Below are 27,404 nucleotides of genomic sequence, written 5' to 3' on the forward strand. Positions count from 1 at the left end.
TTTGAACAGGATATGCGTTCTCATTGTGATACACAGTAAACACAACACATTTGGCCCGAGTGGGTTGGCCGCTAATAGTTCACATCAGCATTATTTGCATTGTGTAATATTACCACCAAAGATCAAGTTTTGCCCCAGTGGGCAAGTGTCCATTCATATTTCCAATGATGCGTCGCATAATTCCTTGTGGCCAAAATCACCCAATGTCGTGTCCCAGTGGGCAAAATAATGTATCCAATATTGTTATCCTTTCGGTTCCTGTAATTTAAGAAAGATAATGCTCCTTTAGCATACTAAACTATGTCAGATCACATGCTTCATAAATTAAAATCATTTTAAAATTTCAAGAATACAGTTACATTACAAGCAGCAGCTACTTAACACACCCTTGCATGACAATTTTAATTATGTTGGTGAATCGCTAATTCTTCCCCAGGTTATGTCCTATGGGTTGCATTGTGTTGTACTTGATAATATATTTTAATTCTAGCTTCCTTAATTCCAACCATCTGTTACCTCCTCGTTCCCTGCTCTCCACACAGTCCAATACACAAAATGTCATTAAGTTTGGATTTTTGTTGTGTTCCTCCGCAAAGTGTCTAGCAACTGGATACTGTTGATTTACATTCTTGATTGCCCTTTGGTGTTCCAGGATTCCCAATTTTGCCTGCTTTGTGGTACACCCTATGTAAAATTTATCACATGGGCATTGCAGTGCATAAATGGCATATTCAGTGTTGTAACTAAGATGTTTGGGTATTTTATGTGCACTATGTTCTTTTGATAATTTCAATGTTTTGCAGTTATGGCTGCATTTGCATGCTTTGCGTTTGCGACAAGGAAAAAATCCCTGTATTGTGTTGGACTTTTAGTGTTCCTTAATTAATGTGGTACTTAGAGCATCCTTTAAAGATTTGGCCTTTCTGAAGGTCAATGAGGGGGTTTCATGAATAAATTCCCTTAAATCTTTGTCCAGCCTTAGTATATCCCAGTACTTTACCAGACCTTGTCTCAGTTTCCATGCCTGGCAGTCATAGTTTGTGATAAACCGTATTTTATCATATTTTTTATTTTCTTTCGGGATCAAGAGGTCATTCCTGACCATTTGGTCCACTTTTTCAACCGCATGTTGGATGACTTTCTTACTATAGCCCCTTTCGGAAAATCTGTTCAACATTATTTCTTTCTCCTTTGAGAAACTTTCAGCGGAACTACAGTTCCGTTTGGCTCTGATAAGTTCCCCTAGGGGTATGCTTCGTATTAGGCTGGGGGGTGACAGCTATCCGCGTGCAGGAGACTGTTCCCTGCAGTGGTTTTCCGGAATAGAGAGCTACTAAGGATGCCCTCCCTCACCTCCAGTCTTACATCCAGAAAGTCCAGTTGTTTTTTGTCTATGACACTGGTAAATTGTAAATTAAGGGAATTATCATTTAGGATGGATTCAAATTCTTTTACCTGATCAAGTGTGCCCTTCCAGATGCCGAAGATATCATCTATGTATCTCCTCCAGAGGACGACGTGGATACTGAATTGGGAGATCTTATTCACCACTTGCTCCTCCCACCAGCCCAGGTAAAGAACTGTGAAACTGGGGGCGAAGCAAGTGCCCATCGTCGTCCCCCTCGTTTGTTTATACATGTGTTTGTTGAAAATGAAGTAGTTGTTTGTAAGACATTCCCACATCATATCCAGGAGCATGTTAGTGTGTGTTAAATGAGAGATAGATCTCTCTTTTAGATAATGTTTACAGGTTTACGTGGAGAAGTGTGGCTCAGGGGTTAGAGGCAGCAGACCCGGAAGCTGAGATCGGCCCTGGACCAGGGTTCAATTCCCCGCCTCGGCGGGTCTTGGGCTAAAAAAATTCCACGGACTCGATAATTCTCGCTCCGGTGCCTTCTCGACTCACGGGTTCACACTCTGCGACTCTGGGCAATAGCTTGCTTAATCTCCACAACGGCCCCTCGCGGCGGGATGCCTGGCTTTCACCTTGTGGATACCCAGCCGGGGTTATCTCACAGGGGAATACCAGGACGGGTTCCCTAAGCAAGCGCCGGGAAACCCACTGCGGGTAGCTGTGCGCTATATAAGCTCAAATACATTTACATATACCCAAAAATCTTGGGGGATACTGGTGTACAGGCTGCTGACATCAAAGCTCACCAGCCAATACTCTGGGCTCCATGTGATGTCGTTGATAATTCTCAAGAAGTCTGACGTATCCCTCACATACGAAGGGAGATTCTGGACAAAGGGTTGTAGGAAGTGGTCTATGTATCTGGAGGTGCTTTCATAGAGACTGCCCCCAGATGAGACAATCGGCCTGCCTGGTGGTGTATGGAGGTCTTTATGTAGTTTTGGCAGTAGATAAAGTGCAGGTATTTTTGGATATTTACAGAGCAGGTAATTATATTCCTCCTCCTCTATTGTCCCCCTTGCCTTCCAATCACTCAACTTATCCAAGTATCTATGTTTAATTTCATTATACTCGTGTTTAGTTGTTCTTACATAGTTATCTTTATCTGCCAGTTGTCTCAGACCTTCCTTTGAATACATTTCAAGCGGCCAAACAACCACATTTCCACCCTTGTCACTGTTTTTGATACCTACGTCCGCCCAACTCTCCATTTCTTTCAATGCTAGAAACTGTGGTTTATTCAAATTCCAGTTAACTTTGGGTTTCATTCTGTCCATTTTTTTCATCTCTTCAATCATGTCCTGTTCAAAGCTATCAATGTAGCTATTTACAATTTGTGGTACAAAGACTGACTCAGGTTTAAAACCACTATTGCTGCGCATTTCAATAGTGTATTCAGAATCTACCAAATTTAGCAGAGGATTGTCACTGACGTCATCACATCCTGCTAATACCTGAACAGCTTGTAAGAGTTCAGCATCATTTACATTCAAAATGCTGGGGTTATCACCAACTTGGTCTCTTTTCAGTCGTGGTTTTGTCGCAAACCATTTTTTTAATTTAAGTTTGCGCGTAAAATAGAACAAGTCAATGCAGGCGTTTGTGAGATTAAATTTTGATGTTGGACAGAATGATAGCCCTCTGGATAATACTTCAAATTGTTGTACTGTTAAAATACGTTTAGATAAATTTACCACAGTCATGGTGTTTACTTCTTTGCCGCTTTCCCTCTTGTTAGGACTCCCACCGGGCTCGATACTGATTCTGCTGCTTTGCCTCCTCTTCCTCGTGCGCCTCCTCTGCCGCCTCTTCCACGCCCTTTTGAAGGAGTGCCTGTCTGGCGTCCTTTGGCAATCAGGGCAACCTCGTTTAAAATTAAGTCTTTTACCGGTATCGGTTCAATGGACTCTGAGACATCACTTTCAATTGAGTCATTGTCTTCTTCCACAGCTATCGATTCCCCTTGCACTTCTCCATTTTGTTTGGGCAATTGTTTCTTTGTGTATATATATATATATATATATATATATATATATATATATATATATATATATATATATATATATATATGTTCAAACAAAGCTCATTACTGCAGCATATGTGATCAAATCACAGAACCATATTTTTATGTCGTGAGTGACTGTCTCTTTCACTATAAAATGTGTTTTCTCTCTCTGTGGGCACTTGAAAGGCACAGCATGACCGCTTCATTTTGTTACTGGTAACCCCATGACTCCAATTCTACTTCCAACAGGCACTCAAAACCTAAAAGAGGTAAGGCGCAGCCATTGTACCCAGAGAAGTATGGCCCCAATCAAGGGAATGACCAAAATAGCAAATTACAAGTCACCAGAAAGACAAGGTAGCCAAAGGCAGCAGCAAAAACCCACAGCCAGCAGCAGTGGGACATAAAAGCTGCCAGAATGGACCAAAAGGCAGGAGGATGAAGACCACCCAGAAAAGCAGGCTTTTTTCAGCCGAAGCAGTTCACTTCATACGTATGAAGTAAACTGTGACGTGAACCACCGAGTGACGAGTTTCAAGGCCTGCCCTGAGCAATCATGCCTCCGGTGCCGGGCACCGTGTGCAAGTACAATGCCCCGTGCCAGGAATATGAGGCTGGAAGGGCAGGGGCCGGGCAGGACATTTAACATAATGCTTGCCCTATCGTGGTATAATCTACGTACGTTGTACGGCTAGGCATCATCGATTCTTCATGTGGAGCCAAAGCTACCACAGTGACTATCACGCAACAACGCTGAAGAAAAGAAAAAGCAGTGTTGGCTTGGCAATGGCTGCTATTTACGGTTACTGTGGTGATGGGCGGCTGGGGCACTTGCCTGCCTTTATTAACTAATAGGCCTGCTGCTGCCTGCCCTCGACGTCGTCAGGCTGAGCCTGACCTGAACCACTAATAACTCATGGGGTGCAGGTGTGCCAGGGCGTGGCATTTTGAAAAAAATCTATGCACGCCCTCTGCTGCACAGTTCCTACCCCTGCAGAACCATCCCAATCAGTGTCCCACCCACCAACAACACTGAACTAAGGGCCGCCCCTTAAAGCAAATTTGCAGTGCGCATCAAGGTCTAATATTTTTTATTGGCACTCACAGCCGCAACACACTTCTCCTGGACTCGGGAGATGAACAACACTGTCTGCACCGAGTCAGTGAGGTAATGTTATATACTACGCCACAAAGCCATATGACTTGCAGACACGTGTGTAGACCTGGCCCTGATAAATAGGTGCTGGTGCTAAGCACCAGAAAGCACAGCCACAAATTAAGCACTGCCTACAGCGTAAGTGAACTATATTTGGCCGGTGCTCTTTGGCATAAAACGGAAATTATGTATCAGGAGCACCAACCAATAAGGAGCCAGGAAAAAGAGCAACGCAATGGTAAGCAACAGGCGGGATTACTCTCCATACAGTGATTACAGCAGGACTTCCACACAGCGCATGTGCGCTGCTAGATTTGACCCAAGAAAAAAAATAGTTCCCTAATTGTGAGCAGTGGAATGACTCAAATCAGCCTATCAAAAGGATGGTACAGAGGTAATACTCAGGTGAAAGGTTAAACACAAGAAGAAGAAGGCAAGGCATTGAATTTGAAGGAAGCATATAAGAGTGGCAATAAAGCCAATCAATGGCAAGCAAGAAGATTACTTTGTAAGCCCACTGTATGTTTTTGGTTAGGTCCACAAGAGGCTTTCGTCTACAGACAGCTAAAAGCTGTTTGATAGGTAGGACCTAAAAATGGGTAAGAAGATGCAAATCTGCCTCTCCAAATGATGGACTTAACTAAAGGAGCCAATTAATAAAATATACTCAGTGTCTGATTTGTTTCCATTGCAGATGTGAGTTGCATTAGGCATACTATTTTATGTATGACTTCCATTAAAAGGCACTAATGTGAGTCAAGAATGTGATCATTGTTGGCCACTGCAGCGATGTATGTCTCAACATTTCATTTTTCTGTGAATTCAGTACATGGAAGAATCCTTTTTTCCCTATACATTTCTTGTGTCCCCTTAGATCCAGCAGAATTAATGAAAAGTCATGTTATGCTGTGCTGTCACCACGTATCATTTTTCATGACTTATGGGAGTGCTATCCAACATACAGTTGTATATAGAAAAGTGTTTTCTTTCTCTTTGTTTCAACAATCATAGCAGACATCTCGAGTTTTGCTCTCCTTCCTTATGGACCCTTTAGTGGCAAACAACCTCATTATTGATTAATGCCAATTTACAAACAACCAAATCGCATAAGAAAAATACTGCTGGCTACATTTCTAGAGCTTGGCTATTTTTGCATTTGTTGTCTTCATATTGGCCATGATTGTAGCCTATGTAAGCTCATAAGAAGGCATTTATGTCAACTTGATTGTTTTTTGATTTAGTTCTTCATTTATTTCATGAGTTGTATGAACGAACAGTGCCGGAAAATACATTGAATGACTTAAGCATGCATTTTTTACCTTGCATCTTTTTACAGTGCTCTTGTTTTGACAACATATGCTATTATCGAGCATTGGTTATATATATATATGTATATGTATATATATATATATATATATATTACCTACTGGCGGTCGCCAGTAGGTATATATAGTTAGGATTTTTTCTCTATGGGATTTTTGAAAATTCTATGTCTAATAACTTTGGCGTTTGTGGACGGAATTGGCTGAAATTTTCAGGAAAATGGAACATTTTGTTTCTGAGCAGCCCCTGACAATTTGGGGGGGTTTCATCAAGGGGGGGCCGAGAAAAAAGGGGGGTCCCAAAACACGTTTTTCCCATGTTAATTTCCATAGGGCGGTTGGCCTCACTTTTAGCTCGAACGGCTGAATGGATTTGCACGAAACTTGGCAAAATTGTAGGGACTGTTAGCCCGATGTGCCTTTGCTAGGTCTCAATATATGTGCTCCAGTGGATTTTGAGTAATTTAGGTTCAAAAAAAGATATATATCTGGGCGGAGCCTAACCACACATCTGATCTGATTGGCTGTCAGCACTTCATCCAAGAAGTGTTGGCAGCCATCTTGGGACCAATATACATGATAGCACCTCATTAAAAAGCATTGTAGTTAATAGAGGGTTTTAGGACTTTAGTTACATTATAAATCATTTGTTGATGGTACCATACTCGTTTTAGGAATTGTGGTGGGTTCTAAGGTGATTTTACCATGTGAAAAAACCTTCTGCTGTGATATCATGAATATTGTTTGAAAGAAAACTAATATCTCATGATTTTCCCACAGTGGTTTGAAGGGGATCTATAAGCTAAACTGAAAGCATATTTTCTGTAAATTCACATTATCTTTCTCAGTCATGTGAAAATGAAGTCTGACATTCTCAGTAAAACATAAACATCCAACAAGGACAGAGACTGCCAGTTGATTCCTTTGTGTTCTACTGCAGCCTCCTAGAATGTTCTAAAGAACAACTAGAGCGCTAACAGTCCTACTTATTACAAAGGTATGGCACACCTGAAGCCATCTTGATTGGAATAAAGTGGTAACTCTTAAAACATTTAATTTAAAAAGAAACAACATGAGGGGGTATATTTTGCCATAGAAAGTATGATTAGTGCTGCAGAATGAAAAATTAGGGCACATTTTGAGTGACTTCTCAAATCCTTTTCTATTTCATTAAAACATTCTGACATGCAGTCTCCCAAAATGGCCACCAGAGACAAAAGAGCCCAAATGTAGCCCAAATATCACCCAGATGTAGCCCAAGTATAGCCCAATGACAGAATGTCCCAGAGTGTTCTAAAGAACAACTAGAGCGCTAACAGTCCTACCTATTACAAAGGTATGGCACACCTGAAGCCATCTTGATTGGAATAAAGTGGTAACTCTTAAAACATTTAATTTAAAAAGAAACAACACGAGGGGGTATATTTTGCCATAGAAAATATGATTAGTGCTGCAGAATGAAAAATTAGGGCACATTTTGAGTGACTTCTCAAATCCTTTTCTATTTCATTAAAACATTCTGACATGCAGTCTCCCAAAATGGCCACCAGAGACAAAAGAGCCCAAATGTAGCCCAAATATCACCCAGATGTAGCCCAAGTATAGCCCAATGACAGAATGTCCCAGAGTGTTCTAAAGAACAACTAGAGCGCTAACAGTCCTACTTATTTCAAAGGTATGGCACACCTGAAGCCATCTTGATTGGAATAAAGTGGTAACTCTTAAAACATTTAATTTAAAAAGAAACAACATGAGGGGGTATATTTTGCCATAGAAAGTATGATTAGTGCTGCAGAATGAAAAATTAGGGCACATTTTGAGTGACTTCTCAAATCCTTTTCTATTTCATTAAAACATTCTGACATGCAGTCTCCCAAAATGGCCACCAGAGACAAAAGAGCCCAAATGTAGCCCAAATATCACCCAGATGTAGCCCAAGTATAGCCCAATGACAGAATGTCCCAGAGTGTTCTAAAGAACAACTAGAGCGCTAACAGTCCTACTTATTACAAAGGTATAGCACACCTGGAGCCAGCGTGATGGGAATAAAGTGGTAACTCTTAAAACATTTAATTTAAAAAGGAACAAAATGAGGGGGTATATTATGCAATAGAAGGTATTATTAGTGCTGCAGAAAGAAAAATTAGGGCACATTTTGAGTGACTTTTCAAATCCTCTTCTATTTCATTAAAAAATTCTGACATGCAGTCTCCCAAAATGGCCACCAGAGACAAAAGAGCCCAAATGTAGCCCAAATATCACCCAGATGTAGCCCAAGTATAGCCCAATGACAGAATGTCCCAGAGTGTTCTAAAGAACAACTAGAGCGCTAACAGTCCTACTTATTACAAAGGTATGGCACACCTGAAGCCATCTTGATTGGAATAAAGTGGTAACTCTTAAAACATTTAATTTAAAAAGGAACAAAATGAGGGGGTATATTTTGCCATATGAATTATGATTAGTGCTAAAGAAAGAAAAATTAGGGCACATTTTGAGTGACTTCTCAAACCCTCTTCAATTTCATTAAAAAATTCTGACATACAGTCTCCCAAGATGGCCACCAGAGACAAAAGAGCCTAAATGTAGCCCAAATATCACCCAGATGTACTCCAAGTATAGCCCAATGACAGAATGTCCCAGAGTGTTCTAAAGAACAACTAGAGCGCTAACAGTCTTACTTATGACAAAAGTATGGCACACCAGAAGCCATCTTGATTGGAATGAAGTGGTAAGTCTGAAAACACTCAATTTAAAAAGGAACAACATGAGGGGGTTAATTTTGCCATAGAAAGTATGATTAGTGCTTCAGAAAGAAAAATTAGGGATCATTTTGAGTGACTTCTCAAATCCTCTTCTATTTCATTAAAAATATTCTGACATGCAGACTGAAACATGCACTTTGAATACCAGCAGCAGACGTCCCTGGTGAGCAGTAGCTTTACTACCGTGATCTAATGTGCAACTAGAGTGCTAACATTCAGAATTTATGGCAAATGTGTGACACATCTGAATGCCTTCTTGATGGAACCAAAGTAAACAAGCATTGAAAATGCAATAGATCTCGCCCTCGTTTAAGTTAAAGCCAATCTGTTTGTAATGAGGTGGCTTTTTAGCTTTGCTTTTATTAGTGTCTTTTCAACTTTCATGTAAATAACATGCATCTGTATGCATATAAGTATATGTATGCATGCATTTATGTTTGTATTTATATAGATATACAGATGATATATGTTTATATATGTATGTATATATATATATATTCACTGAAAAAACCATAGGCTATAGACCATATATAGTTAGGAATTAGCATTTACAAAACCTTGAAAATTCACTGAAAAAACCATAGGTTATAGACCATATATAGTTAGGAATTAGCATTTACAAAACCTTGAAAATTCACTGAAAAAACCATAGGTTATAGACCATATATAGTTAGGAATTCGCATTTACAAAACCTTATTTTACTCACACAAAACCATTGAAATTCCATATATAGTTAGTTGCACTAACTATATATCGCGCACCCGCAATCCACTGCTGATGATGTCACATATTACATCATTCATGACATGGTCAGTGACATCACTGATAACATCACTGATGACATCTCAAATGACATCACTGATGACATCTCAAATGACATCACTGATGACATCTCATTTGACATTACTGATCACATCACTGATGATATCATTCATGTGATAATATGATGAACCTCTTCAGACTCTAATATAACCTTAGATACAATCAGTGTAAACAGACACTCACAGACTGTCACTCATCCATGGAGTTACTCACACACCTAGTCAGTCATGCAAAGAATCAATCACACCTCCATTTCCTCAACTATACAGTTATACAAACTTTACTTATTCAAACATATACTAACACATATTTACTCTCTTATACAATCCCTGATACAAGTTCACAATGATCCATACAGCCACTCACACATTCACTGGCTCTTATGCACATTTATTTATATATGTCAACTCTCACATGTACTGTGTTTTACATATGTACTTACTTTGACATGTAGCACTGAGATATCCATTCACTCACCAATACACTCATGCACACAGTCAACCGCCCATACAGCTGTTTCCACATGCACTTTTGAAACCATACATCTAGTGAATCAACTGCTCACACATCTATGCACAGAGTCATACACCTCCCAGCCACCCACACACACACTCAGTCTCCCATACAAATACTTGGGCAACCAATCAATAACCCATATAGTTACTCATATAGCTACTTATCAACACATGCAACAGTTTACAGAACAACAGACATAATGATGCACAAATTAAGACAGTTTAGTCACTAACCCATGCACTCAGTGAGACACATTTAATCACTCACTCATACAGTCAGTCATGCACCTACTAAATCCTTCATCCAGACACTTATACATCCACTCATTCTTCAATATGTAAGACATATTTTAACTTTACAGAAACATACAGTCACTGGATGTTGTCATCAGTGATGTCATCAGTGATGTCATTTGAGATGTCATCAGTGATGTCATCAGTGATGTCACTGACCATGTCATGAATGATGTAATATGTGACATCATCAGCAGTGGATTGCGGGTGCGCGATATATAGTTAGTGCAACTAACTATATATGGAATTTCAATGGTTTTGTGTGAGTAAAATAAGGTTTTGTAAATGCGAATTCCTAACTATATATGGTCTATAACCTATGGTTTTTTCAGTGAATATATATATATATATATATATATATATATATATATATATATATATATATATATATATATATATATTCTCTCATCACAGGTTGCCCTTGTGGAGCCGCCACACAGGAAGGGTTACCGCTCTCGATGCCACAGGCAGTAGGCTGTTCACCATGGCACAGTTCCTCAAAACAGCCATACGCGTTTCGAGCTTAAGAGCTCTTGTTCACTGGCAAAACATGCTGACAATGAGCCGGTACATTCAGAACTATTTTATTTGAATCACGAGTCCCGCCCATGTGGGCATTACAACAAGCATGCTGGTCCTGGTATTCCTTATATGCTTGCAGACTCAAAGTTCGTCAAAGCAAGTGCGTCCCTCATTCCATCATGTTAAATAATATCCCGTTTGGGCAAAGGACCTTGTAGCATGGCAACCAGCTTCCCAATATTAACCTGTGGCTCAGGCCCCCTTCTTTCCTGCGAGTGTTCATGGTACCAAACACCCAGGATCCATATATATATATATATATATATATATATATATATATTCCAGCTCAAGTTTGCACCAACAGCGACGGGGCACTGGCGGTGGTGCACCGTGTATGTCCAAAATTGTATTCAAGCGCTTCTCACAGACTCGTTTCGGGTCAAGCCCTTTATCAATGTGTCATTGATAAAGGGCTTGACAAACACCCCGCGAGTGCTGCCTTTTCTTTCCCGGCTGGGGAGGAGACTTGGAGCGATATATATAAATATATATATATACTAGCAGCCCGTCCCGACGTTGTCCAGGATGAAATGTAATGTGTGCAATGCTTGTAATAGTAAATCACAATTTATTGTAATATTTCACGGTATACAACATTTTTGGTTTCATTTGAATGTGGATGGAGAATAAATTGGTTTAGCACATTGCCGTCCCTAGAGAGTGCAACATATAACTGTCCATTAGTGAAGCACTCTTCTCGTAAGTCTAAATTGTATGCGTTGTTTAACATTGATCTTGCACGTTTTTTTTTTTTTGTTTTTTTAAATATTTTTATTGTAAAACAAAAGAAAGTTTTTTTTGGCACACACATATCACAGAATACAAATAAAATTAATACATATAGTAATACATATAATAAACCAAGGTTACTATCAAGAAAAACAATATAATACTAAACATAACCTTCAACGCAAAAGGAAGAAGAAGGAAAGAATAAATTATTAATAGATCAATACAAATATATTAATACATCAGACTACTCTTGCATTTGTCCTTTCCTTCCACCGATGTACCGGTTCCCAAATTTTCAATCCCAGCCTCTTTGCCCTTTTGCCTTTCTTACCATATATACCCTTTTCAAGGTTGAACGTCCCCAATAATAAGGCAATCCACTGTTGTGTTACAGGGGGTAAGGGATCCAGCCAGACTCTAGCAATCAACAACCTGTACACCGCCATCGCTACAAATAAAAATTCACCATGGTCACCTTCACAACCCCTAACTCCTAACATAATTACTGTTGGTGTTAAAATCACATTCAGAGCAAGTGTACGGGCCATAAATTCCTCAATACCCTTCAATAAGGGTCTTAATTTGGGGCATAACGCAAAAATATGAATACTATCTGCGGCCGGAGCATTACACCGCCAGCAACTAATCCCTGTAGTGGCACCCCACTGTGCTATGCGATCCGGTGTATGGTAAAGTTGATAGAGCGTTTTAAAGTGTTGGGATTGGAGTGAGGCGGAGTGAAAGACTGAACATCCTAGCTCCAATGAATTCAGAAAAACCTGACTCGTTATCAAAAATTTTCCAGCCCATTTATTTCCAAATTTGTCAGTGTCGTCTTTCTTCAATTCAGCCAAATGGGCATAAAAATATCGAATGGAGCACTCCCCGCTTTGCGCTATTGCTTCCATAATATTATTTGTATTAAATCCAACCACGCCTCCTTTTTTCTTATTAAAAAAACTCCTAATCTGCAGATACTTAAAAAAGCTATATCTTGCTATATTAAATTTTGCCACCAAATCTGAAAATTTAAATATATTTCCATCTGAGTCCAGCATATCTCCTATTTTTTTAATACCATTTCTTTCCCAGTCTGCCATAATGGCGTCAGAAAAGATTAAAGGGGGTAGGGACTTGTTCCTATACAGTCTGGTATACCTATTAAATCTCCCTAATCCACAATTTTTTGCAACAGCTAACCATACATTATATGCTGCAGCAACTGTCTTGAATCGTGTACGTTTATAATATGATGAATCAGTACAATTTAAGAAAGCATTTACAGTATCTGAGCCCAATACAATTGAATAAATCATAGTTGAGAAAGCTTTGACTTTCAAATCCCCTTCACTTGCTCCGATCAAACCCTGAATGTAATGCAATACCGATGCCCAATAGTATAACCTAAAATCAGGAACCCCCCATCCTCCCCTGTTCCTTGGCAAAGTCATAAATTTGTAAGCCCGTCTTGTCTTCCCATATGACCAGATGAATTTATTAAGGATCGACTCCAATTTGTTAAACCACATTGACTCAAACAAAAGGGGAATTGTTCGAAAAAAATAAAGAAATTTGGGAAGTATAAGCATTTTAATAATGTTAGTGCGGCCCACTAACGTGAGCCTAAGATTATTTAGCCTCGTCAAATCCAAACTTACTTTCCTCAATAAGGGGGAGATGTTTCGTTCTACCACTGTCCCTAAATTAGGCGAAATTTGAACCCCTAAATAGACTGCTGCCGAGACCACTCGTGAATCATTACAATGAACCAATGTGTTTTTAATAATCTGTGTTTTGGCTCTATTAAGCTTATATCCAGAAATAGTGCCAAAATTGAGGGCCTCTTGTTCTATCTCGCCAGTTGCCAATGCAGAATCAGGGGTAATTATCGCGACATCATCTGCGTATGCCAGCACTTTAACTTCTAACTCATTTACGCACAAGGGGGGAATACTGGGATTAAGATATACAATGCGAATAAATGGGGAGAACTTGGGCAACCTTGCCTTGTTCCTCTTTTAATCTGCACCGCCGTAGTTAGATCCCGATTAATTTTAATTCTAGCCGTTGGATCCCTATAGAGAACCTGAATTGCTCTTATAAAGTTGTCACCAAACCCAAAGGTTCTCATTAGCTCCCACAAGTACTCCCAAGCGACCCTGTCGAAAGCCTTTTCGGCATCCAAAAATAAAGCTGCGACAGGGCCGCCAGTAACCTCCATAGCGTCAAAACAAGTGATCACAGTCCTGACATGTTCTGTGTCCCCTTCTCCGGGATAAATCCATGTTGTACTGGGGTAACTAATTTATCTATAACGGCTGTCAACCTTGTTGCCAGGATTTTGGAATACAGCTTCACATCAGCGTTCATTAAAGCAATAGGTCTATAAGACCCAGGAGCTGTGGGGGGTTTACCTTTTTTCAAAATAACTATGATTTCAGTCCCGCCCCATGATTTTGGAATTGAAATTTCTCTCTGAGCTTGAATGAGTGTATCCAGTAACTACACTCTAAGAACTGAAATAAAAGTTTTATAGAATTCAATCGGTAGCAGATCTGGTCCTGCAGCTTTTGAGGACGGGAGATCTGATAGGGCTAGTGTCAATTCTTCTAGTGATATGTTGGCATCTAATATAGTTTTTTCCTCTAGATCTAACTTATTAAGTTGGATATTTCCTAGGTAATCCCTAACTTTGTCCATAGCTACCTCAGCTTCCCTATCATATAATCCGGAATAATACTTCCAAAATTCATTCCTTATACCAGCAGAGTCCGAGATCAAGTTGCCTGAATCGTCTACTATATTTTTAATGTCCCCTGCATTGACTTTTTGTCTGGTCCTAACGGCAAGGATATGACCCACCCGCTCACTAAACTCACAGGCCTGTTTCTTCTTTGCTAAATAATTTACTGCTGTCTTGTTAGTAATTCTTTCCGCTATTTCCGCCTTTAATACCATAATTTCCAACAATTGTTGATCCAATGGAAGCCCCCTTGTGATTAACCTACTTAACTCTACCTCTGCATTCAAAAGTGAATTAACTTGTTGATCAATCATTTCTCTTTCTTTTTTTCGTCTATATGTTGAGAAACTAATTGTCTCTCCCCTTACACTTGCTTTGAAGGCATCCCAAATATAACCACTACTAGTGCTCCCCTTATTGTTAAGCCAAAACTCACTAATCCACTTTTCCATATGCTTACAATAACCCTCATCTTTTAACAAAGCTCGCTCAAATGACCATTTGTATGTCTTTCTAACTAACCCATTTAAACTAACTGTCAATAACAGTGGATTGTGATCAGAGACCAGGCGGGGTAGCTTCTTAATCTGTGTATTAGAAAGCAAGACGTTAGATATTAAAAAATAGTCCAATCTTACTGTTATACTATGAGGAGCAGAGAAAAAGGTATCGCCATCTGTCTGTGGGTGCAAATTAGCCCAAACATCTGAGAGAGCATTGTGCGTAGCCATGTCTTCTATTGCCCTATGCACCCTTTTCTTCCTCCCCGTATAAGAAATGGCTCAGTTGTAGCTCAATATTAGCCGGTCGATTAATATTAAAATCCCTGCAACAAACAATCGGTTCCACCCAGGTTGAGATTTCATGATCCAAAAATTGAAATATGTCCGGTTCATCGCACGTTGATCCGTAAACTGAAACCAGTGTGAACCTAGCTCCTCTGAATCCTATTTCAACAATCACCCACCTTCCACAAATATCTTCTTTACTCCTAAAGACTGTACAGTCTGTCCCTCTCCCCAAAATCACTACCCCACGTGTTTTAGAGGCTTGTTTGGTATGTGCTAAGACTTTAAAACCCACCTGTTCTAGCAGAAAACCCTTACCTCCCTCCACATGAGTTTCCTGTAGACAAATCAGATCTGGAAACATCGACTTACAAAATGCTGAAACTCGTAACCTTTTCTGGAGATCATTAAGACCACAAACATTCATTGACAAAATTCGACAAGCCATTAAAAGACATCAAAGATTAGTACCAGCTCCCGCTTCCAACTCTTAAACAGATCCGCTGCTTCCTTCTTCCTCCATTTGTACAAGGCCTGTAACTGCCACAAACTGCGTCTTACTGCGTATGATGTGTGCCATTTTCTTTCCCTCTTCCCCACCCTCCCTCCCACCTCCCTGATACCCCCCTCACTACCCCACCCCCCTTTCCCCCCTACAGGCAAATAGGTCACACATGACCTATGTGTGGACGCCAGGGAAGCAGCAGCCGCCACTCCTCCCCACCGCCATTCAGCATATCAAACATAAATCCATTTTATTTGTTCTCCTTATATCCCAAGACTTCCATCATATAAGCCTTCGCCTTGATCTCAGAAAAGAAAAATTTAAACTGGCCCTTAGTCACAATTTTCAATTTTGCGGGATATAACAAATAAGCTTTTGAGCCCAGAGCCTGAATATGTGGTATCAATTGCCTCAGCCTCCATCTACGCTCGACTGTGGCATGGCAAAAGTCTGGTCTTGCAAAAAAAGTGACATTGTTGTAGGTACGTCTCGACTCTGGCTTGGCTTTATCCAATATCAACTGCCTAAGGAGAAAATTCCCTACAAAAATTAACAGAGCCCTTGGACGCCGGCCCTGAGCTCCAGCCTGAGGCTGACCCCTTTTAACCCCTTCCGTGCGGCCGCGATTTTCCCCGTGTGCGGCCGCCGGCAGAACACGGGCGCGCCATGACGAACCCCAGCCGTCATCAGCACACGAGCACCGTAGTGCATGACGGCTGGGGTTCGTCACCAGCATGGAAGGGGTTAAGGAAAAATGGAAAGCGATGGGCTCTTTAAATTTCATTTTCCCACTGCCAACTAGATAGTTCTGGAAAAGCCCCCTTTAACAAATTTACAACAAACATTCTGGGGTCCTCCCCTTCAAGACCTTCTTCCACGCCTAACAGTCTGATATTATTACGACGCTGCCTGTTCTCAAAGTCTTCCAACTTCCAGTTAACGTCCTCCGCCACCTTTTGATGCTCTTTTTTATACGATTTCAGATCTCTCAAGTCGTCTTCCACTTTGCTAGTCCTTTCCTCTACATGAGCGACTCTCTCAACCATCTCGTCTTGCCTTTTACTTATAGTTCTAAGTTTGTTCTGTATCTTTCTTGATTCCTGTCTCGCCCTCCTACTCTCCCCTCTAGCCTCAGATTGCATTAACTTCAAGGTATTAAAGAGAAGATCAAGCGTAACTGGAGGCTGAGAGGGTTGAGTAGAGCCTTGTTTCCCAATCAATGTTGCCGCACTATCTTGCTCCAGAAAAGAGAAAGTAGTAGTGGAATAATCCCAAGCTAGTTTTTTAGTAGGATCAGTGGTACTGCTTGCTGTGGAAGGTTTCCTTTTAGAAAGGCGTTTTTTCTGTGAAATTTTCCTAGCTGGGGAACTACTAACTGATTCAATACCCGTGGATTCATCAGTACTAATGTCCTCTGAGGGCAGAGACTGTGACTGAGAGTGCGTATCTTCGTCAACAGAATAAAATCTCTCTGCAGAAGCAGAACCACTAGCGATGCCAATCTCAGCGGAGGTAGAGGATTCACCTCCTGATTTAATTACCCCACTCTCCGTGACTAAGTCCATGGTTTCCGCCCATGTTAGAGGTTTAGGCAACAGTACATCCACATCAACCACATCAACCTCCATTTCGTTATTAATCTTTTGCCCAGATAGCTGAGCCTCCAACTCAACTCCCAGCCCTTGCGCCGGCATAGGAGACCTTCGAATTTCATCCGGTAACTGAGTATACAAAGCCCGGTTGTCCATTGAGTCTTTAAGCTCTTTACCCACTTCTTTATTCATATTTAATTTCACTGCTCGCCTGAGTATCTCTGACCCCAGCTTCCCCACAGCCCCAGCATTGCCTCCAGACTCACCCTCGGCGGCCCCCAGGCCCGCATCTGTGATACCTCTGCTCCCTCTGCTCCCAGATGGAACGACGGCAGGCACTGCAGCAGACGGCTTTCCTGCTGCTGCTGCTGGTCTTTCAGGTTGCCTAGCAACCCCAACACCGGCTCCGAGCCCTGCTCCAGCATCCGCGCCGTGGACACCGGCTCCAACGCCGGCTTCAACCTCTGCCTCCGCTCCTGCGCTGTGATCCACAGAAACACCAGGTTTGGTTGCTGGGGGCCCGCCGCTTGCTGGGATGTTTGCAAAACTTTCAGTTACCGAAGGCTGCCGCAGCGTGCTTTCCTTAGCTTTCGGCTTAATAGCGTGTCCTGTATCTCTTGAGGGTACCGCATTGTCCGCTCCATTTCTTTTCGCTGCTGACTTCTTGAGACTGGAGGCGTTTTTCTGTGCAGCGGTTAAGGCAGGGACTGAGGCTTTCAAGTCCACCTTGCTTTTCTCTTTTTCTTTCCCTGTCTGACCTTTAAAGGTATCAGCGTCTGCCGTTTTCCCCCCCTTGCCGTCTTTAGCCTCAAGTCCACATTGCAGGCGAGGAGGCACCTTAAACCAGGACCTTAATACCAGTCTAGCAACTTCCAATATTCTCCTCCTAATACGCAAGGCTGTGTGTACTATGATGTTTCCTCGCTGTTCCCAAGGGGGGAATATCACTGTGCTATACAGTAAAGGTATGCAACGTCCAGAAGAAGGCTCTCCTCAGGCCAGGCTCCTCAATTACGCCATCAGAAAACTTGGCAGTGGAGAGGAGGTGAGATGCGACTTACTCACTGCATCCCTCGGCGGCCATCTTGCCCCTCCAACACTTACTCACTGCATCCCTCCACACCACACGCGTTCCTTGATCTTGCACGTTTGTAACGTTTGTTGAATGTGTTTTTCCTCTTCTGCCTGGACTGTTTGTAAGAGCGTTTTCGAAATAAGTGCCTCCTTAGCTGTACCGTATTTGAAGAGCGTTCAGGATCGGTGCGTCCTCAGCGGTAACCTTTGCAGCCTGTGGGTGTTGTGGAGTGTCTTGCTTATGGAACTCTCAAGATCGTTTTCTTAGACGTGGATCTGTGTACGCTGCCAGTGCCCTGCGTGACAACGTGCTTGCGAGGGCTTGGCGTGTGTGATTGATGCTAGTATTGTTACTGCTTTTACCCGCATAAGCCCCTGAATAATTTTAAATAGTGAAGTCTCTTATTTTGGCTGTTTTTTTATTTAGCCAGGCCCCTCTGACAACGCTGACGCCCACAAGTAATGGACCGTGAATGGCGCCCCCAGTGAATGGTGCGCTTGTGAAAGCTGCGCTTGCGAGGTCTTGGCGTGTGTGATAAACGCTAGTATTGGGACAGTTTTTATGCCCCGCCTGAGCCCTGGATTAATTTCAAATAGTGCACTCTCTTATTTTGGCTTTCGCTTCATCCTCCATTAGCAGTAATGGCGCGTGAATGTCGAAAGCCGCGCCCAGTTTTTTTTATTTTTATTTAGCCAGGCCCCTCTGACAACGCTGACGCCCACACGTAATGGTGGGTGAATGGCGCGCCCAGTGAATGGTGCGCATATGAAAGCAGCGCCCATTCGTTTTTGTTGTTTTTTAGCCAAGCCCAACGCTGACGCCCACAAAGGACTAACGGCCACATGCATCAAAGTCCTGTTCTGCGATTCCTAATTTGCGATTTTTAGGGAATCGCAAATAAGGAATCGCAAAACGGGATGCATGATTGAAAGTGCATTAAATTTGCGATTCGGTAAAAATCGCATTTTTTACCGAATCGAAAATATTTTGCAAATTCTAATTTGCGATTTCGCACTTCCCATTGATTCCTATGGGCCAAAAGGCCCATAGGAATCAATGGGAATTGGAATTCGCAAAATGTTAATGCATTCCATGGGTGCAGGGGGGGGTCCAAAGGACCCCCCCCCTGCACCCCTGAAATGTATTTTTAAATGGATGTTTCACACACACATGTCCTTAGGACATGTGTGTCTGTAACATGGCAGTGTTTAAAATGCTAATTTGAGCATTTTAAACCTTTTTCGCAAATTACCACAAGGTTCACCTTCGTGGTAATTTGCCCCTCCTAATTGCGAATTAGCAATTTTAAAAACAATCATGCATTGCTTTTAAGGAATCGCAAATTTGCGATTCCTTAGAAGCAATCGCATTTTTAGAAATGATTGATGCATGCTAAAAAGGTATTTAGGAATCGCAAACGGCCGATTTTACCGAATCGCACCGTTTGCGATTCCTAAATACCTTGATGCATGTGGCCATAAATGTGAAGTCTTCTTTGACACGCCCATCGCTGACAGCACAGCGCAAACGCCAACAAGGGACTACTTTACCCCTAAGGTTCTTTCACCTTTGTGATGTATATGGTGGGCAGCTGTATAGCCTATGTCCATCTGCTGCAACTCCCCTTTACAATGCTGTTTTGGGTGTAGTGATTGGTGCAGTACTTCTTGAGCTTACCTGCCTCAAAGGTTTCAGCTCTCTCTTTATAATAGTAGTATGGATATATATATAAATAATATATATGTAAACAAAGTATTTGTGGGGGGAGACCCCCATGCCCTCCAACTTACCTTAAATGCGTGGTTAAGGCATGCATTGTAAAAACATATGGGTGCTAAAAAATGTGTGGTTAAGGCACAACATGGGTAAAACCTCCTGGTAAAGGCTGTTTCCCATTTCATGGGCTTCTTGTCCTTACTGAAAGTAGATTTAGATTTATATGTTTTGTATTGAGTTATAAAATGTTGAGGTAACAGGTTAGTTGACGTTTCCTCTGCCATTGCCGACCTGCCTTCGTGGTGCCCACCTACTTTAAAGTGATTTCCTACTTAGCACTGACTCAGAGCGTTGTCTGATCAAGCATTTGACTGTGCTTGAGTGAAATGTGAATAAATGAAGGGCAAAATAACTGAATTATTAGTACATTCAACTGCATCTGCAGTAAATGTTGCTGAACCACTGGTGCTCAACATGAGTGTGAACCACACCTGTGAATCTTTAATTAACACTTTCAAGTCAACCAGTTTTCTGAGCTGGTGGGACGCACCAGGCTCCGCTTGGTATTTCACTGCAGTTATATATAAATGGAAAGTGAACACCACTGAAAGGAAGGAGCAATCTTTTCTGATGAAGGGCAATCACTATACAATATATATCAGGATATTTTCAGTAGTGATTAAACAAGTACTTGAAAGATAAAATAATTGAAGAAATAGAATAAACCAAACTGCAAAACAACCCATCTACCACAGCTCATTGTGTGATATTTAATGCAATTGTTCTTGCTGGCTCATGCGTGTCCACATGAGAGGAAGCCTTACACATTATAACAAGCGAGGGGCTATGCAATAAAACATTTGAACATATATGTTAGTGTATATGCCTAGTAGGCAATCTTTACAGAACCCCAGACAGAAAAGTCAACTGCATGGATCCACTACAACAGACATTTTCTCTTATTTTCCTATTGAAGCTATGACCCTCATTCTGACCCTAATGACTCTAACTTTGTTACATAAACCTAACTTGTAACGTGGCTGTGATACTCGTATCCCAGAAGGTAAAAGCTTCCAATGACTCCTAGACTTATTTTGAAGTACGGACATGGATACCAATCAGCCATCTTGTTATATATATATATATAAAATACATCTCAGGCTTCCTAATCATCTATTAATTGTTATGCATGTTACCACTGGATGTACCAATTCGAGGATTACACTAAAATGTCCCATGGTGGCCAAACCATCTATCACCATAACACCTTGTGACATTACTGGGGTTTGAATTGTAGCCTGCACATACAACTGAGACTGCATCTATTTCAGGATCTATAGAAAAATCATTGATATGCCACAGCCCCTTATAAAATTATGACCTGAAGTTGTCTGAGTAGACCAGAGCAGGAGCGAGAAAGTCACATAAAGGTCAAAGAATGAGAAAGAGAAAGACAGGAAAAGTAACAAACATGGATGAAAAAGAAAGAACCTGCAAGAGTGAGATGAAAAGACATGCTGGATACAACAACCATAGTAACACCAACCTTTGGAAAGCTGAACTTTGATCTCTTAATTTGAGCAGATCTCGAGATACATCCTGGCTATCTTGTGGCTTCCCACCACTTATCCCTTTTCCCAAATATGACTAAACCATTTTGTTTCCCATTTTCAATCCACCTTTAAGTGACTAAATGATTGTGCTTATACCTAGTCCTACAAAAGGCAGAAGTTTGTTTTCAATGGTAGTAAAGTAAGAGAGCAACCCCATATGTCATAACAGGTTTATCCACAGAGAAACCTAATTTCCTTGTGAAGAAATGAAAGAATTCGTAATTCAAATGCAATTTTACTGGTGCAGACTGTCTCTTTGCATGTAAGTCTAAACTTATGCATATGCTGAAAATCCTCAAAAATCGAAAATTCCTTCAAATTTCACCAGCACAAGTCTTGTTGGTGTAAATCCTCAGCAGACGGCTAGGTGTGATGGCCTTTGCATGGTAGGTGAAACTTGCAGCACTTTACTTGCAAAATCTAATGGCTGGGTTTCAAGAGAATGGGTGGCGGTGTATTATCCACGTGTGCAAATCACAGATGTGCAAATTTCACACTGACGGGTTTGTGAATGGGGGTGCAATTTGCGATGCTACCTATGCCATAATAGGTCACAAATTAAATTGTACATTTTCAGAGGGCTGCAAAACAAACTACCTAATGAATATTAATTAGGCAGGTCGCAATTTGGCTGTGAATGCATGGATGGAAACCTGCAAGATATTACAAAACTCCATCCCTGCATTTACATTTCTATATGGCAAACCTTTTTTCAAAAAGCATTCCATGTGACTTAAATGGTCATTGGTTGCTTAACAATAGTCTTTTGGAAGCATATCTGGGTTAGCAGGCAGTGGTTCTCTGGATTACTAGCTGCTCCTTCCATGGCAGGCAACATGGTTCCTAAAGGACAAGCTGTGCCCCGGGGAATGCTTCCCCTTTGCAAACTGTATGGTAGATGGGGGTCACGGTTGCAATATTCACAAGAGTCCCTCTTGTCTCACTTATGTCTGTTATCAACTTAACACACACCCCATGATCACCACTATTCTTTCCTTCTATCAATCATACAATGAAGCCTGTTAATGGCAAAAGTATCTATCCTTGAATTAAAAACGTTAATTTCATAAACCAATAAAATCCAATAAACAAATATCAATAATTTATTTCATACATCCATAATCACAAAGGAGGGTTAAGCAACCCCTCTTGTAGATGAACAAATGTCTAATCTTTTTGATTTATATACCTTTGTTGTTCTCCTTTATGACAGAATGACTGTGTTTTTTCAATTTAACATCATTACATTATAAACATAATCAATAGTATAAAAAATAAATGTTTTTTTAAAAAATCAAGAAGTCTTCGAGTGCACTTCGGTGGATGCCTGTTGGTCTACTACACCTTCAAGATGAAACTTTAAAAGCATTGATGTTTTTTATAAAGATAAAAAAAAATAAAGACATATTGCAACCAACAACTAATTTAAGGTCAGTTACATTTAAATAAAAACTGTCTCAAATGTATCTATAAAAGTCACTACAGCCATTCACCAAATATTCATATACTATGTATTTCAACACATCATTCTATGGTAAGACCTAATCAATTATGTCCTATCTTTATTAATCTTAAGTTATATGGGTACATGGATATATCCCATGAAGGGATATTTATTTAATCACCCCTTAGATTATATATCATATTAAACTCTTTGTGCGAGATTTCTCTTTCAAATGTTTATATTTTAATTATTTAGTAGCCCTTTGGGTAAATATACCCTCATCTTCTTATTTTTGGGCCCAGAATTCATTTATTCACCAGTTATCACTCTCTTTTTTAGATACACAAACTTACTTAAATATTCTGTTCCAAATTGTGGGGCGTCAATAGGGGAATGTAAATCACCCACGCGATGGTGTTAATCCTTCCTTTCTTCCAGGTTCGTATATCATTTATTATCTACAAAACAGTAAGTTTTACTTGCTGTTATCATAAGTTGGAATATATCAACACTGTTAATAACTTAAACTCCTGTCATTTTTGCTTATCAATGTAATACTGTCATATAGGTATGGTGTACATCCCGTCATTAGATCATGGCTTAACTCCTCCTAACATCAATTGACACATATAAATAACGCGTATTCTTATGTTTAGGTATTCTGTTGATCGTGGGTGTCTGCATTCTGCCCTTTCAATTCTATTAAAATGCAAAGACAAAATATTTCCTAAAATCATTATCACTCTGTAAAAACATGATATTTTGATAACATTATCCTTATACAGTCTCAGGTTTGTTTAATCTAACTATATACTTTAGATACACCATTAACTTTGCCCCTTTAGTTTTGAGTTCTAAATTAATTTAAATTTGAGAGGCTGGTGCATCTGGCTATTGCCTGAGTATGTATGCACAAATCAGACACACAGCCCTATTGTAAGCAGAAAAATCTACAAAGATTATCTGAGTAAAAGAACCTTGTCTTCCCGATCGAGTAATGCAGACATTAAACCAGATACCCCAGACTAAATCATGTTTATAGATGCAACCTACGTCAAATGCGCATCTATACCAAACGCCCACGCCATTTTAAAGTCAGGCAAGTCACTATTTGCATGTACCATTATTTATTTTGATTTGAAACCTTGAAGGCTATATTATATAATACTAAAGTGCTAGGATATAAGATGATGAAAGGTGTACTTATTACTAAGACCTACTCATATATCTGCGTCTAATGGTCAATCAGTCACCTACAGTTTCCTTCTTCTATATACCTACAAGATGGCTGCCATCTTACTCTATCGGCGATATATTAAAATGCATATGGCCAACCTTATATTTTCTTATTTGCTTAATTTCTTACTGCTCCTATGTGTTTGTCTATTCATTACTACAATCAGTATGGTTTGAATTGTCAAACTATATTCATGACTCCAAGGGGACAGTCTTGTTTATATTATCATCTGTTGTTAAGGCCATATATAGGTCTTAAACCTACTCATATAGAATTGTTCCTTTTTCTTTCTTTTTGTCTCTAGATTTTCTCCTCTCTTTGTACCAATGATCTAAAACACACCATTTTATTTCACTTACTTTGTGCTCATGCTGTAGCCAGTGTTCTGTGAGTGGGGCATTTATGTTACCAATTCTGAAGGGCTGATCTATGCTCATTCAGACGTATTCTTACTTCTCTTCCCGTTTCACCTACATAGCCTTTATTGAATGGGCAGATAATTAAATATATATTGCATTCTTCGTTTTGCAATTCATTATAGTATTAAAAACATATTTCGCTCTGTTCATTTCTATTTCTTTTCCCTCTGTTATTGAACTGCAGTTCATACAGGTGCTGCATGGAAAGTGGCCCACAATTATTTTGTTATCCAAAATTCCTCTTTGTTCTGGCTCTTTCAGATCTCTATAGGTATGAAATAAACAATTGCTAATAGTTCTATTTCTCTGAAATAGAAAAGCGGCTTTTCTACTCTGTTGCTATCCTTATCTTCCAAAAGAGACCAACTTCTATTTATCAATTTTTTTATTTTGTTACTCATACTTGAGAAGTTAGTAACAACCACTATTCTCTCCTTGTTATCCTTCTCTTTTTTGTCTGTCTCGAAGAGGATGTCCCTGTTAAAATATTATGTCCTCTTGTAGGCCTGTTTTATTATTCTCTTTGGATATTCTCTATCCATCAGTTTCTCTTTTAAGATTTCTGCATGAATTTCAAAATTATGATTAGTGCAGTTCCTTCTTAACGGAGAAACTGTCCAAAAGTTGGCAATTAGGGTGATTGCTGGTATAATGAAGAATTTATTTAGATCTGTAGGTTTTTTGAACAATTCCACTTCTAAAATGTGTACTATTTTGATATCCAAAAAATCATAGCATCTCTGACTCATTGTTGAGGTAAATTTTAGATTTGGATCACCACAATGTAACCACTGTATGAAGGTCTCAAGATTATTCTTGCTACCTTGCCAAATAAAAAACACAACGTCAATGAAGCACGACCAGTGTAAAACATTCTCATAAAAAGGTGCCACTTCGTTAAAAATATGTTTTTGTTCAAAAGCTCCTAAATATAAACAGGCCATGCTCGGTGTGAAAGTTGCACCCATTCTTGTCCCTTTAATTTGGAAATAATATTCTTCATTAAAAAGAAAATACTGTTTTTTAAAATAATTTCCCTAAACTCTATATTCTAGTTTGTACTGGAAGTTTAATCATCTTCATTATCCTGTAAACGTACACAAATCATATAAACTGTCTCTGTTTGGGGAATATTCGTATAAAGTGCCTCAATATCCAAAGAGCTCAACCATTGATTTTGAGAATCAAAACATTTCCCCTGGATCTTCCTAATCAAATCAGGCGTGTTTTTGATGTATGGTTTCTGTTGGGCCAATATTGGCTGCAAGAAACGATCCACATACTTACTCAATGGTTCAGTCAAAGAGATTATACTGGATATAATTGGGCACATAGGAGGATCTAGCCTATTTTTATGTATTTTAGGAAGACCATAAAGTGTAGGCAGAATAGGATGGTCATTGTACAGGAATTCGACTCATCTGGACATGTAGTTTCATCTTCCCTAGCTAAATGTAAATGTTTTACTATTATATCCTGTAAGTCTGTCAATTCTTTCTTACTGGATTTCCTGTAGTATTCCTTTACTGATAAAAGTAACATGATTCTATTATTGTAGTCCAATGTATTCATCACTACTATGGGCTAGATGTAGGTGGCTAAATACCGGTCGGTAAAGCCGAAATTCAGTACATTTCAGCGTTACCGACTGGTATTTAGCCATGTGAGATGTAGGTATTACCAAATGCCATCGATAATAACGAATCGCTAAATTAAGGGAAAATCAGTTACCAATTCCTTATTTACTGATCGGCCGACTCCGAAACTCCAAAACACCAAATCGGTAAATAAGAAATCAGTAAAAATTCGGTAATGGGATGTACAAAAAATCTGTAATAACGAATTTGTGCCAATTCGTGTAATACCAAATTTGTGCAAATTCGGTATTCAAGAATCGTAATTACCACTGACCCAGAGCAGGTGGTAATCAGGTGCAGTGCATAAAAACAGCCCCAAAAGGCAACAATGTGAACAAAATAGCATCCCTCTACGTCATAGCAAGGTGGCTACATTTGCGAGCAGCAGAACTGAGGGTTTGGAGATGGGAAGAGCGTGTGTACAGACTGCATGTCACACTGTTCCAAATGACTGAGGCAGAAATACATGACCGGTACAGGCTACACCCACAAACCATCCTAGACCTGATACGGGACCTGCAACCATACCTGGAGCATCAGACACCAAGGGCACATGCCATACCAACACATGTGCAGGTGCTCTGTAGCCTGCACCTACTCTCTTCAGGAAGTTACCAGGGTGTGATAGCTGCAGCAGGTGGTGTGTCACAGAGTTGCCTGTCCCGTTTCTTCAACACCTTTTTGGATGCCATGATGCAGAGAATGCATCACTAGATATGCTTCCCCAGCACACAGGCGGAGCTGCAGAAGACAAAGCTGAATTTCTACCAAAAGGCACAGTTCCCACATGTAATAGCCTGCATCGATGGGACCCACATACCAATCTGCCCACTGCAGCTACAGAATACAAATACCGCAACCGCAAATCCACTCACTCCATCAACGTGCAGGTGATATGTGATGCAGACTACATCATTACTGACATTGTGCCCAAATTCCCATGGAGTACCCATGACTCCTACATATTCAGGAACAGTGGGATCTATACATGTCTGGCTGCTGGTGAATTTGGAGAAGGATACCTTCT

The 27,404-nt window shown here is 40.3% G+C and overlaps 1 protein-coding gene across 1 annotated transcript in view; it reads left to right on the top strand.

Annotated features, from left to right (window-relative positions):
• YIPF7 (Yip1 domain family member 7) overlaps positions 1-27,404 on the top strand; it is a 279,885-nt gene that overhangs the window by 134,878 nt on the left and 117,603 nt on the right. The window lies entirely within an intron of this gene.

This window comes from Lissotriton vulgaris, chromosome 3_1 (assembly GCF_964263255.1).
Source record: "Lissotriton vulgaris chromosome 3_1, aLisVul1.2, whole genome shotgun sequence".
NCBI lineage: Eukaryota > Metazoa > Chordata > Amphibia > Caudata > Salamandridae > Lissotriton > Lissotriton vulgaris.